This window comes from Hippocampus bargibanti, linkage group LG03, assembly GCF_051943395.1.
Source record: "Hippocampus bargibanti isolate YZ-2025 linkage group LG03, ASM5194339v1, whole genome shotgun sequence".
Taxonomy (NCBI): Eukaryota; Metazoa; Chordata; class Actinopteri; order Syngnathiformes; family Syngnathidae; genus Hippocampus; species Hippocampus bargibanti.
This window is the reverse complement of record NC_142736.1, coordinates 10,190,642-10,203,026: the sequence shown is the minus strand read 5'-3', so window position 1 is coordinate 10,203,026 and position 12,385 is coordinate 10,190,642. Positions and strand designations below refer to the sequence as shown.

At 53.7% G+C, this 12,385-nt stretch overlaps 1 protein-coding gene across 1 annotated transcript in view; it reads right to left on the bottom strand.

The window, feature by feature from the left end:
• The window catches only part of LOC148900263 (voltage-gated potassium channel regulatory subunit KCNG4-like), a 262,500-nt gene that overhangs the window by 18,216 nt on the left and 231,899 nt on the right, over positions 1–12,385 (bottom strand). The window lies entirely within an intron of this gene.

Here is a 12,385-nt window from a genome sequence, read left to right as displayed (position 1 = left end):
AGCGGCTAACTAACCTTGAAACTTTTAAATATGATAACTTCTATTCTGTCTATTCTCTATCAAGTCTTCAGGAGTGAGCCCTGAACCCCAAAAGACCTTGGTTTCCTGAGTAGGAAGAGGCGACTGTCCCTTTTTGATCAGGGCATCCGTGTTTGTAGTCCAGTCGAGTTTATTGTTGAGAATAACACCGAGGTACTTGTAGAAGGTCACCCTGTCTACACCCTGAATGTTCAACGATGCAGGTGAGGATTGCTTCTTGCAGAAATCCACAACCAACTCTTTGGTTTTTCCAGGGTTGATCTGGAGGAGATTCTGCAGGCACCAGTCCACAAAGTCCTTGGTCAGTGCAGTCTCCGGATGATCTCCCCCTGTAATGAGGCCATCAAAAGCAGAGTCATAAGAGAACTTCTGAAGGTGGCAGGTTGGAGTGTTGTAGTCTTTGTCCGAGGTGTAGAGGGTGAACAGGAATGGAGCCAGGACTGTCCCCCTCCAGTGCTGCGGAGAAGCCTGTCCGACTCACAGTTCTTTAGCTCTTCTCTGTTCCTCGACAGGAAATCCCTATTCTTTTCCTTTAAGAGGACCTTTAGGTCGGGATTAATCCACCGTTTGTTATTGGACAAACACCACACAGTCCTGGTGGGTACGGTGTTTCTTTCACAAAATGTTATGTAATCTGTGTTGGTGTCGGTGAGGGAATCAATGTCCTCCCCATGGACCTCATTGAAGAGCTCCCACCAGGTTGACTCAAAGCATTCTCGCAGAGCCTCTTAAGCATCTGTGGACCATCTCCTGGTCGTGCGGGTCACAGCTGGTTGCTTGTACACAGGCTGGAGATACACCATATTATAGTCTCCTCTTCCAAGAGGGGGGAGTGGGTGCATCGTTAGCAATAGCATTGTTTGTTAGTTTTTTGTGTCATCAGGGTAAAGTTACTCAGAAACAGCATATTTTGTATGTTGTATATGGATATTTAAATTTTGAAGCATGGGATATAAAAGGTCCTCCGATTCTGTATACCCAACAATCAATTGCTCCAAGTCTTCCACTTGACCGGTTTGCACAGCAACACACCTCATGTGTCTTGCTTGACATCAGGTATTTCGATCAAAAAGAGTTTTGTGACATTTTCCGCAGAAAATGTTGAACTCCAATTTGTTAAAATTGGGGTGCCTTTGACTGTGGAAGTCACATTGTAATTTAATCAGGTGAATTCTCAACTTTGTAGACGAAGTACAGAATTTGAGTCATTCAGTGCCATTCCCAAATATATTCTGGAATTGAATTTGTTCGGGTTTTGTTTTCTCACGCGGGGCGAATAGTGCATTTGAAGCTTCGATCAGACCTCCGGCAATGTTTTTCCCTCCCACGAGGGTACAGCGTTTTGTACCTTTTGTACAGCTGCCCCCAATTTCAATGCAGATAACTCTAAAACCAAGTAAACTCAAAATAACTGTTTCTTTCTGATAAATGAAGAGAGTCTAAGGTTCCTTACACTGCATTGAATTTTTACGTTTGTCCTAAAACTCAATATTCTATGGGTCGTGGAACTTGAATGAAAATGACAAAAACACTGACACTGGACTGGACATATCTTTGCACGTCAGTGCAGTGACTGAGTTAAAGTAACAAATTAAAAATAGGAAATTTCCAAAACACATCAATATTCCGTTGACACCTTACATCTTGGGGCTAAATGCATTAAACATTCATTAGATGCACTGAGCTCCTCTCACAGAATGGACACAGAGAAAGAAGGAGAATAAAAGAGCCTCTCAATAGATTCATCATCCTCATTCTCATAGGTTGATTATCATTCAATGAAGCTCAGTGCAAATTGATGAGGCGTGCTGCTGTGGGCCAAAGGACTCAAAGCCCACATCAGTAATGAGTTTAGGGGAGGATAAAAAATCAGGAGGGCCAAGCCTGGATCAAGAATTCTGCAGAATTAAATTGAATCAATTGCTTATGCCGTTGAAGAGTAGATTGTGCAAGAAGAGATTATCAGTTGCTTTCAATTCAGGAAAATATAAAAATGTTAATTTTTCCTTTTTTTCACCTTTTTTGTGATTTTAGCCATTTGTCCAGCCTAAGGTCCCTCGTCGACAGCCACACCTCCTGCCCGACCTGGTAGTTGGGTGCCTGTCTCCGGTGACGGTCCGCCACCCGCTGGTTCCGGGATGCGGTGCGTGTCAGGGCGTCCCTGGTCTCCTTCCAGACTCGGTGGGCCCGTCTGAGGTGATGTTCAATAGACGGGACCTCCACCTGGCCCTCCTGAGTGGGAAACAAGGGCGGCTGATAGCCACAGGCGGACATAAATGGGGACCGACCTGTGGCTGCGGAGACCAGGGAGTTGTGGGCGTACTCCACCCAGGGTAGGTGCAGGGCCCACGACGCCGGGTTGTGGAGGCACACGCACCGGAGGGCCGCCTCCAGGTCCTGGTTCTTCCTCTCCGTCTGTCCGTTGGTCTGGGGATGGTATCCAGACGACAGGCTCGCCGATGCCCCTAGGGACCGACAGAAACGTTTCCATACCTTGGACACGAACTGCGGTCCCCGATCCGACACGATGTCCGTCGGAATCCCGTGGAGACGGACGACGTGGTTAACCAGGAGTTGAGCCGTCTCGATGGCGGACGGCAACCTGGTTAACGGGACGAAGTGGGCCGACTTGGAGAATCGGTCCACAACAGTAAGGACGACCGTCTTGCCACGGGAGGGGGGGAGGCCTGTCACGAAGTCGACGGAGATGTGGGACCAGGGTCTAGACGGTACCGGTAGCGGCCGGAGGAGTCCTGCCGGGGGCTGATGGGAGGCTTTCCCACAGGCACAGGTCGGGCAGGCCTTCACGAAGAGGGTGATGTCCCTCCGGAACCCCGGCCACCAGAATCGTTGGGCGATGAGTTGGATCGTCCTGTTGACCCCCGGGTGACAGGCAATCCTGGAGGTGTGCCCCCAGACGAGCACCTCCGTGCGAAGAGTGGGGGGGACGAACAGGCGATCCTTCGGACAGCCCCTGGGGATGGGGGTCGTCCCCTGGGCTTGCTGGACTTTTCTCTCAACCTCCCACCTCAGGGCACCCACTATGCGCTGGGCCGGCAGAATGTTGGTGGTGGTCTCCTCCTTTTCTGCCGGCTCATGGATGCGGGATAGGGCATCGGGCTTGGTGTTCTGTGACCCTGGGCAGTAGGTGAGAGAAAAGTTAAAACGGGTGAGGAAGAGTGACCATCGGGCCTGACGGGAGTTCAGTCTCTTGGCCGACCGGATGGCCGCCAGGTTCTTATGGTCAGTGAAGACGGTGAAGGGGTGTTTCGCTCCCTCAAGCCAGTGTCTCCATTCCTGCAGGGCCAGGACGACCGCCAGCAGTTCCCGGTTGCCGACGTCGTAGTTGGCCTCAGCGGGGCTGAGCCGGCGGGAGAAGAAGGCGCATGGGCGTAGCTTCTGGTCTGTGGGAGAGCGCTGGGAAAGGACGGCCCCTACTCCGGACTCGGATGCGTCAACCTCGACCGTGAACGGGAGATCCGGGTCGGGATGACGCAGAACAGGGGGATTGGTGAAGGCTAGACGGAGGCGATTGAATGCCCCTCAGCATCGGGCGTCCACCTGAAGGGAATCTTGGTGGACGTGAGGTTAGTGAGGGGGAGTGCCTTCTGACTATACCCGCGTATGAAGCGGCGGTAGAAGTTGGCAAACCCCAAAAATCGCTGAAGCTGTTTCCGCGTCTTTGGGATCGGCCATTCCACCACCGCTTTGGTTTTAGTAGGGTCGGCCCTGAGCTGCCCCCGCTCCACGATGAACCCTAGGAAGGACAGAGAGCGGACATGGAACTCACACTTCTCTGCCTTCACATAGAGCCGGTTTTGCAGGAGCCGCGCCAGGACCCGTCGGACGTGTTGCCGGTGCTCCTCTGCGGAACGAGAAAAAATGAGGATATCGTCAAGATAAACAAAAACAAAAACATTGAGGAAGTCCCTGAGCACATCATTGATCAAATTTTGGAAGACGGCGGGCGCGTTCGTGAGTCCGAACGGCATCACCAGATATTCAAAATGTCCTAACGGTGTCTTAAATGCAGTTTTCCATTCATCCCCCTCCCGGATGCGGACCAAGTGGTACGCGCTACGGAGGTCTAATTTGGAAAAAATGGTTGCTGATTGAAGGGGCGTGAAGGCTGAGTCCATGAGGGGCAGGGGGTATTTGTTACGGATGGTGATGTCGTTCAGACTCCGATAATCGACACACGGACGCAGGGTTCCGTCCTTCTTGTCAATGAAGAAGAACCCTGCGCCCAGCGGAGACCGAGACGGCCGAATGAGTCCCGCCGCGAGGGAGGAGTCTATGTAAGTGCTCAGGGCTTCCCGTTCCGGTTGTGAGATGTGGAAAAGTCTGGAGTCCGGTAATGGAGCCCCTGGCTGCAAGTCAATAGCACAGTCATACGGTCGGTGGGGCGGCAGGGATTGGGCGTTGTCCTTGCTGAACACCTCCCGCAGGTCGTGGTAGCAGTGTGGTACGCCCTTGAGGCAGATGGCCTCAGGCGGTCCACCGCGGGAGGCGTCTCGCCCTGCCGTAGCCGACCGTAGGCAGTTGGCGTAGCAGTAGGGGCTCCAGCCCTGAATGGTGGGACCCTCCCAGGATATCGACGGGTCGTGGGTATTGAGCCAGGGGAGACCCAATACCAACGGCGCATTCCGGGAGGGCATAACAAAAAATTGGCGGTGCTCGACGTGGTTCCCCGCGACCCGGAGTTTGAGCGGGGCCGTGAGGTGGGTGACTCGGGCTAACAGTCTGCCGTCCAGGTCGACCATCTCCTTTGGGGGGTGGAGATCGATCAGCTGGCAGCCCAACGAGTCCGCCAGCTGGGGGTCTATGATGCACCCTTCGGCCCCCGAGTCCACTAGGGCCCGCACGGTTTGGGAGCTGGACGGGCCGATTAATTCGCTGTCCAGCTCCAACCGCGTCACAGGTGTCGTGGATTTGACCTCCAGAGGTCGCTGTGGTCGCCGTCTAGTCGGGGATTTGCGTGGACCTGAGGTCTTCGCCTGGGGGCCTTGGGTGCGACGAGCCCCGGGGGTAGGGCGATCGTTTCCCCCCCCTATGATCATGGGTTCGGGGGATCCCTCCAGGCGCCGCACACGCTCGCTGCCGGGTGTGGGAGATCTGGACCGGCTGCGTGGCTGTCTGGGCCGTCGGCCGCGCTGCTCCCTCTGTCGCTCCCGAAGGCGGTGATCCAGGCCGATGACTATGGCGACCAGGTCGTCGAAGGTGGTGCCCGCGTCGCGGGTAGCCAACTCGTCCTTGAGGTCGGTGTTCAATCCGCGACGAAACACCCCCCTCAACGCTCGGTCGCCGTAGCCGCTGCCAGCGGCCCGGATGCGGAAGTCGACGGAGTATTCCGCGGCTGAACGGGCCCCTTGGACGCAGTCCAGTAGTCTCCCCTCCGCTTCGGACTCCGTCACCGGATGATGGAAAACCCGGCGTAACTCGGCGACGAAGTCCGGGTACGAGGTGCGCAGCTCCGGTCGGGATTCTCGGATGGCCAGCACCCACGTCTCGGCTTCTCCCGTGAGCAGGCTGGTGATGAAGGCTACCTTCGCCTCATCGCTAACGCAGGCGTAGGGATGTTGCTCAAACACGAGCGTGCACTGCATTAAAAACTGAGCGCAGCGCCCGGTTTCGCCTGCGTAGCGGGAGGGCAGAGGAAATTGGGGAGCGTGCCTACTCACGGGCGGGGGAAGACTTGGCCGTGAGAGCGGAAATGCGTGCCTCCGCCGCCTCGAAGCGTTGAGCCAGCCTGGTGGTAATTTGGCTGATTTCCGCGATGGCTCGGGCCAGCTGGCTCGAACGCTCCGCTTGCTCGGTGAGGGCGGCGAGATATCTGTCTTCGCCGGCGGGATCCATAGGTGGTCGGAGTATTATGTCACGTCACTCGAGGCTCGAGGGCTGGGCTCGAGTGACGAAAGGACAGCGGGGAGTGCGGATCCAAAATACACGGCGAGACAGATACTCTGATACAAAAGTCTTTACTGAGGCACGCATGAAAAAATAACAAACAGGGAAGAGTGGAGGAAGATAACTAAAAGACAGGACGTGGTTAACCAGGAGTTGAGCCGTCTCGATGGCGGACGGCAACCTGGTTAACGGGACGAAGTGGGCCGACTTGGAGAATCGGTCCACAACAGTAAGGACGACCGTCTTGCCACGGGAGGGGGGGAGGCCTGTCACGAAGTCGACGGAGATGTGGGACCAGGGTCTAGACGGTACCGGTAGCGGCCGGAGGAGTCCTGCCGGGGGCTGATGGGAGGCTTTCCCACAGGCACAGGTCGGGCAGGCCTTCACGAAGAGGGTGATGTCCCTCCGGAACCCCGGCCACCAGAATCGTTGGGCGATGAGTTGGATCGTCCTGTTGACCCCCGGGTGACAGGCAATCCTGGAGGTGTGCCCCCAGACGAGCACCTCCGTGCGAAGAGTGGGGGGGACGAACAGGCGATCCTTCGGACAGCCCCTGGGGATGGGGGTCGTCCCCTGGGCTTGCTGGACTTTTCTCTCAACCTCCCACCTCAGGGCACCCACTATGCGCTGGGCCGGCAGAATGTTGGTGGTGGTCTCCTCCTTTTCTGCCGGCTCATGGATGCGGGATAGGGCATCGGGCTTGGTGTTCTGTGACCCTGGGCAGTAGGTGAGAGAAAAGTTAAAACGGGTGAGGAAGAGTGACCATCGGGCCTGACGGGAGTTCAGTCTCTTGGCCGACCGGATGGCCGCCAGGTTCTTATGGTCAGTGAAGACGGTGAAGGGGTGTTTCGCTCCCTCAAGCCAGTGTCTCCATTCCTGCAGGGCCAGGACGACCGCCAGCAGTTCCCGGTTGCCGACGTCGTAGTTGGCCTCAGCGGGGCTGAGCCGGCGGGAGAAGAAGGCGCATGGGCGTAGCTTCTGGTCTGTGGGAGAGCGCTGGGAAAGGACGGCCCCTACTCCGGACTCGGATGCGTCAACCTCGACCGTGAACGGGAGATCCGGGTCGGGATGACGCAGAACAGGGGGATTGGTGAAGGCTAGACGGAGGCGATTGAATGCCCCCTCAGCATCGGGCGTCCACCTGAAGGGAATCTTGGTGGACGTGAGGTTAGTGAGGGGGAGTGCCTTCTGACTATACCCGCGTATGAAGCGGCGGTAGAAGTTGGCAAACCCCAAAAATCGCTGAAGCTGTTTCCGCGTCTTTGGGATCGGCCATTCCACCACCGCTTTGGTTTTAGTAGGGTCGGCCCTGAGCTGCCCCCGCTCCACGATGAACCCTAGGAAGGACAGAGAGCGGACATGGAACTCACACTTCTCTGCCTTCACATAGAGCCGGTTTTGCAGGAGCCGCGCCAGGACCCGTCGGACGTGTTGCCGGTGCTCCTCTGCGGAACGAGAAAAAATGAGGATATCGTCAAGATAAACAAAAACAAAAACATTGAGGAAGTCCCTGAGCACATCATTGATCAAATTTTGGAAGACGGCGGGCGCGTTCGTGAGTCCGAACGGCATCACCAGATATTCAAAATGTCCTAACGGTGTCTTAAATGCAGTTTTCCATTCATCCCCCTCCCGGATGCGGACCAAGTGGTACGCGCTACGGAGGTCTAATTTGGAAAAAATGGTTGCTGATTGAAGGGGCGTGAAGGCTGAGTCCATGAGGGGCAGGGGGTATTTGTTACGGATGGTGATGTCGTTCAGACTCCGATAATCGACACACGGACGCAGGGTTCCGTCCTTCTTGTCAATGAAGAAGAACCCTGCGCCCAGCGGAGACCGAGACGGCCGAATGAGTCCCGCCGCGAGGGAGGAGTCTATGTAAGTGCTCAGGGCTTCCCGTTCCGGTTGTGAGATGTGGAAAAGTCTGGAGTCCGGTAATGGAGCCCCTGGCTGCAAGTCAATAGCACAGTCATACGGTCGGTGGGGCGGCAGGGATTGGGCGTTGTCCTTGCTGAACACCTCCCGCAGGTCGTGGTAGCAGTGTGGTACGCCCTTGAGGCAGATGGCCTCAGGCGGTCCACCGCGGGAGGCGTCTCGCCCTGCCGTAGCCGACCGTAGGCAGTTGGCGTAGCAGTAGGGGCTCCAGCCCTGAATGGTGGGACCCTCCCAGGATATCGACGGGTCGTGGGTATTGAGCCAGGGGAGACCCAATACCAACGGCGCATTCCGGGAGGGCATAACAAAAAATTGGCGGTGCTCGACGTGGTTCCCCGCGACCCGGAGTTTGAGCGGGGCCGTGAGGTGGGTGACTCGGGCTAACAGTCTGCCGTCCAGGTCGACCATCTCCTTTGGGGGGTGGAGATCGATCAGCTGGCAGCCCAACGAGTCCGCCAGCTGGGGGTCTATGATGCACCCTTCGGCCCCCGAGTCCACTAGGGCCCGCACGGTTTGGGAGCTGGACGGGCCGATTAATTCGCTGTCCAGCTCCAACCGCGTCACAGGTGTCGTGGATTTGACCTCCAGAGGTCGCTGTGGTCGCCGTCTAGTCGGGGATTTGCGTGGACCTGAGGTCTTCGCCTGGGGGCCTTGGGTGCGACGAGCCCCGGGGGTAGGGCGATCGTTTCCCCCCCCTATGATCATGGGTTCGGGGGATCCCTCCAGGCGCCGCACACGCTCGCTGCCGGGTGTGGGAGATCTGGACCGGCTGCGTGGCTGTCTGGGCCGTCGGCCGCGCTGCTCCCTCTGTCGCTCCCGAAGGCGGTGATCCAGGCCGATGACTATGGCGACCAGGTCGTCGAAGGTGGTGCCCGCGTCGCGGGTAGCCAACTCGTCCTTGAGGTCGGTGTTCAATCCGCGACGAAACACCCCCCTCAACGCTCGGTCGCCGTAGCCGCTGCCAGCGGCCCGGATGCGGAAGTCGACGGAGTATTCCGCGGCTGAACGGGCCCCTTGGACGCAGTCCAGTAGTCTCCCCTCCGCTTCGGACTCCGTCACCGGATGATGGAAAACCCGGCGTAACTCGGCGACGAAGTCCGGGTACGAGGTGCGCAGCTCCGGTCGGGATTCTCGGATGGCCAGCACCCACGTCTCGGCTTCTCCCGTGAGCAGGCTGGTGATGAAGGCTACCTTCGCCTCATCGCTAACGCAGGCGTAGGGATGTTGCTCAAACACGAGCGTGCACTGCATTAAAAACTGAGCGCAGCGCCCGGTTTCGCCTGCGTAGCGGGAGGGCAGAGGAAATTGGGGAGCGTGCCTACTCACGGGCGGGGAAGACTTGGCCGTGAGAGCGGAAATGCGTGCCTCCGCCGCCTCGAAGCGTTGAGCCAGCCTGGTGGTAATTTGGCTGATTTCCGCGATGGCTCGGGCCAGCTGGCTCGAACGCTCCGCTTGCTCGGTGAGGGCGGCGAGATATCTGTCTTCGCCGGCGGGATCCATAGGTGGTCGGAGTACACGTCACTCGAGGCTCGAGGGCTGGGCTCGAGTGACGAAAGGACAGCGGGGAGTGCGGATCCAAAATACACGGCGAGACAGATACTCTGATACAAAAGTCTTTACTGAGGCACGCATGAAAAAATAACAAACAGGGAAGAGTGGAGGAAGATAACTAAAAGACAGCAGACCTGGCAACACGGAAGTGGAAAAGGCAATGTCCAAAAATACTCCGACAGAAGACGGTAGTGAGCGGCAGACAGATATAGGCAGAAGGCACAATCAGTGAATGACAATCAGCTGTGGGAACCCAGGTGAATGATGATTGGAGGGGCCGTCTCCCAAGAATGTCGGAGGAGGTGACAGGAGGGGCGGGGCGCGCCCCGGATGGCAGCGAGATGTGACATTTGTAAATGGTAACAAACTTGTGACAAACAGTTGAATAAATGAGTCAAATGCTATGTAATATTTATAAATATGTATGTAGCTGACCTCCAAAACTGAAAATGTAAGGGTGTTAATGCAGGTGTGCCCAATATACTGTATTAGTCACAATACAAACGGTTGCGTGCCAGCTGAACACAGAGAACCGTATGTTTATTAAACACAACACCTAATGACGTAATCCGCCTGAAAAGGATCGCCCTTGGCCAGTGTCAGCTTTGACAAGCCGGTTTTCCGCAAGGGGAACATTTCTCTATTGGGGTACCTCACCTACAAGTGATGGGCCGTCAGGGCCCGCAAGGCCTTCCTGACTGGCCAAAAAATATCTGAATCACAGACTAATGTTAATTATACTTTGCCCATGAATTTGTATTAAATAATTCCAAATAGTCTTTCAGCTTGCTTTCATTGCTTTTCCCTTGTTGTGCTGCTTCCAAATGTGATTCATATTTAAAGGACAACCGACGTCTCTGGACAAGTTGTGTCCATAATTTGTAAAATGGCTTCAAATGACTTCTACTGAGCGTATTTTAAAAAGATTCCACCGCATATAGCTAGATTTTACGTTTTAAGACTCGCGCTGAATATTCAGGAAGTCTTGTTTTTGAGTTGGTGACGAGTCCGTATGTGACGTCACTAAAGGAACGCCCCACACCGAAAAAAAAAGACACATTGTAGCAGTCCTTCCATCACGTCAATATATTTTGCTGTATTGTTTGGTCTGAATACCTTGTGTTGCACCCAAAAGCCGCCAGAAGTGGGTGTCCAAGGAATTTATCAGCCTGTGGAAATGGAGGTGGCCACAGGAAGTCGCCATTTTGTGCCTCTTTTCTGGTGATCCGTTTCTCCCCAATGTTGCCTCAAAATGGCATGGAATAAATTATTTAATCGATTGCAAACATGTATGCTTTCCTCTTCAGAACTATTTGGATCATATTCATAACTGGAGGTGTAACAAGAAAGCATATTCTCCAAATCTGAAGCCATTGTTTAGATTGTCCAGAAATGCAAGACGTATTGGCGTGACGTCACGAAATGGGGGCGGGACTTTTGAAAATGCCCAATTCGCAGCTCAATTTTTTTTGCAGATTTTGGACACTTTAAGTGATTTTTATTGGTGTTTTGCATTTTTGAATAGAAATATCATACTGCGTGTTTTGGGTATTTTAGATGCTATAAAACGTTTTTCTGATGTCAGTTAAGAAACAAAAAAGTGACGTCGGTTGTCCTTTAAGTATTTAAACAATCACATTTCAGCCATTATTTGTTACCAGGGTCAGAAATCTACCTGAACGCCTTCAAAATCAGTTCTGCGGGCCCTAGAGCAGAAAAATCAATGTTGATGAAACTGTTCATTTCATGGCAATAGCAATCGATCACTTCCTTGCTCGCATGTGATGACATTTGAGTAACATAATATGGAGCTGCTTTCTTAGACTCCACTGCTGCTCCCCACTTCAAAACGCAAAGACCACAGAAATGAATAATGGCCTCGCACCATATTTTTTTAATGAAAGTTGCTCACAAATGTGGGTGAGCAGCATTTCAGCCATCATCCTCGCTGAGTCTACCCGAGTCAAAGGTGCGAATTACCAGGGGATAGTGATAAGTAGTGAAGCAATGAGGCTTTCCGCCCAAATGATGGGGCCTCATTTGCGCCCTCATGTGGATAATATGTCATCTTCTTCTTCTTTTCCTTTCGGCTTTTCCCTTGAAGGGGTCGCCACAGCAAATCAGTGTCCTCCATCTTTAGAGGTTTGATCTGCATGTTTGTTTTGGCCAAGCTTTTACGCCGGATGCCCTTCCTGACACAACCCTCTGTATTTATCCGGGCTTGGGACCGGCATAAGAAGACTTATGTCCCTTTGTGGCTACAGAACAAGCAACTTGCTCAGTAAATATGTCATTATTTCAATTCCCGATTAAATCCGTGAATGGCAGTGAATGATTTAACGAAATAAACTCATCACATTTTTTTCCATACTTGTTGTTCTGACCACCATGTAAATGGGGCTAAATTGCTACATCTCCCCAGAAGCCCACCTGGATGTTTCCCAGAGGGCCTCTGGAGTTTCCTTTGGGGATGGCATTCAACATGGCCGCTCCGTCAGGGTGGGTGGCAACGTCCACCACGGCAGTTGTTGCCCGATTTACAGCCCAACGGGTGAAAGGTTTATTGGAACGGACCAATTAGCACCGGGCTAAAAACAGTGATTAAAGAAATTGAGTTGTGAAGTGAATGAATTTGCGTTTGTTGCTCCAAAGAATGATTGCTTTAGCCATATAAACATTTACATGGAAGAGATGGAGAAACAGGCCCTCACATCCTTCCCGGGGACAAAACCTAGACACTGGTTTAGATATGTGGACGATACTTTTGTCATAATTAAAAAACAAGAAATTCAATCCTTCACAGATCACCTCAACTCTGTAGACATCAACATTAAATTTACTCGTGAGGACATTAAAGAGAACCAACTCGCCTTCTTGGATTGTAAAGTAATTATAAAAGAGGACAGAGCGCTAAAAACAGAAGTCTTTAGGAAGGCTACTCACACTGACCAAT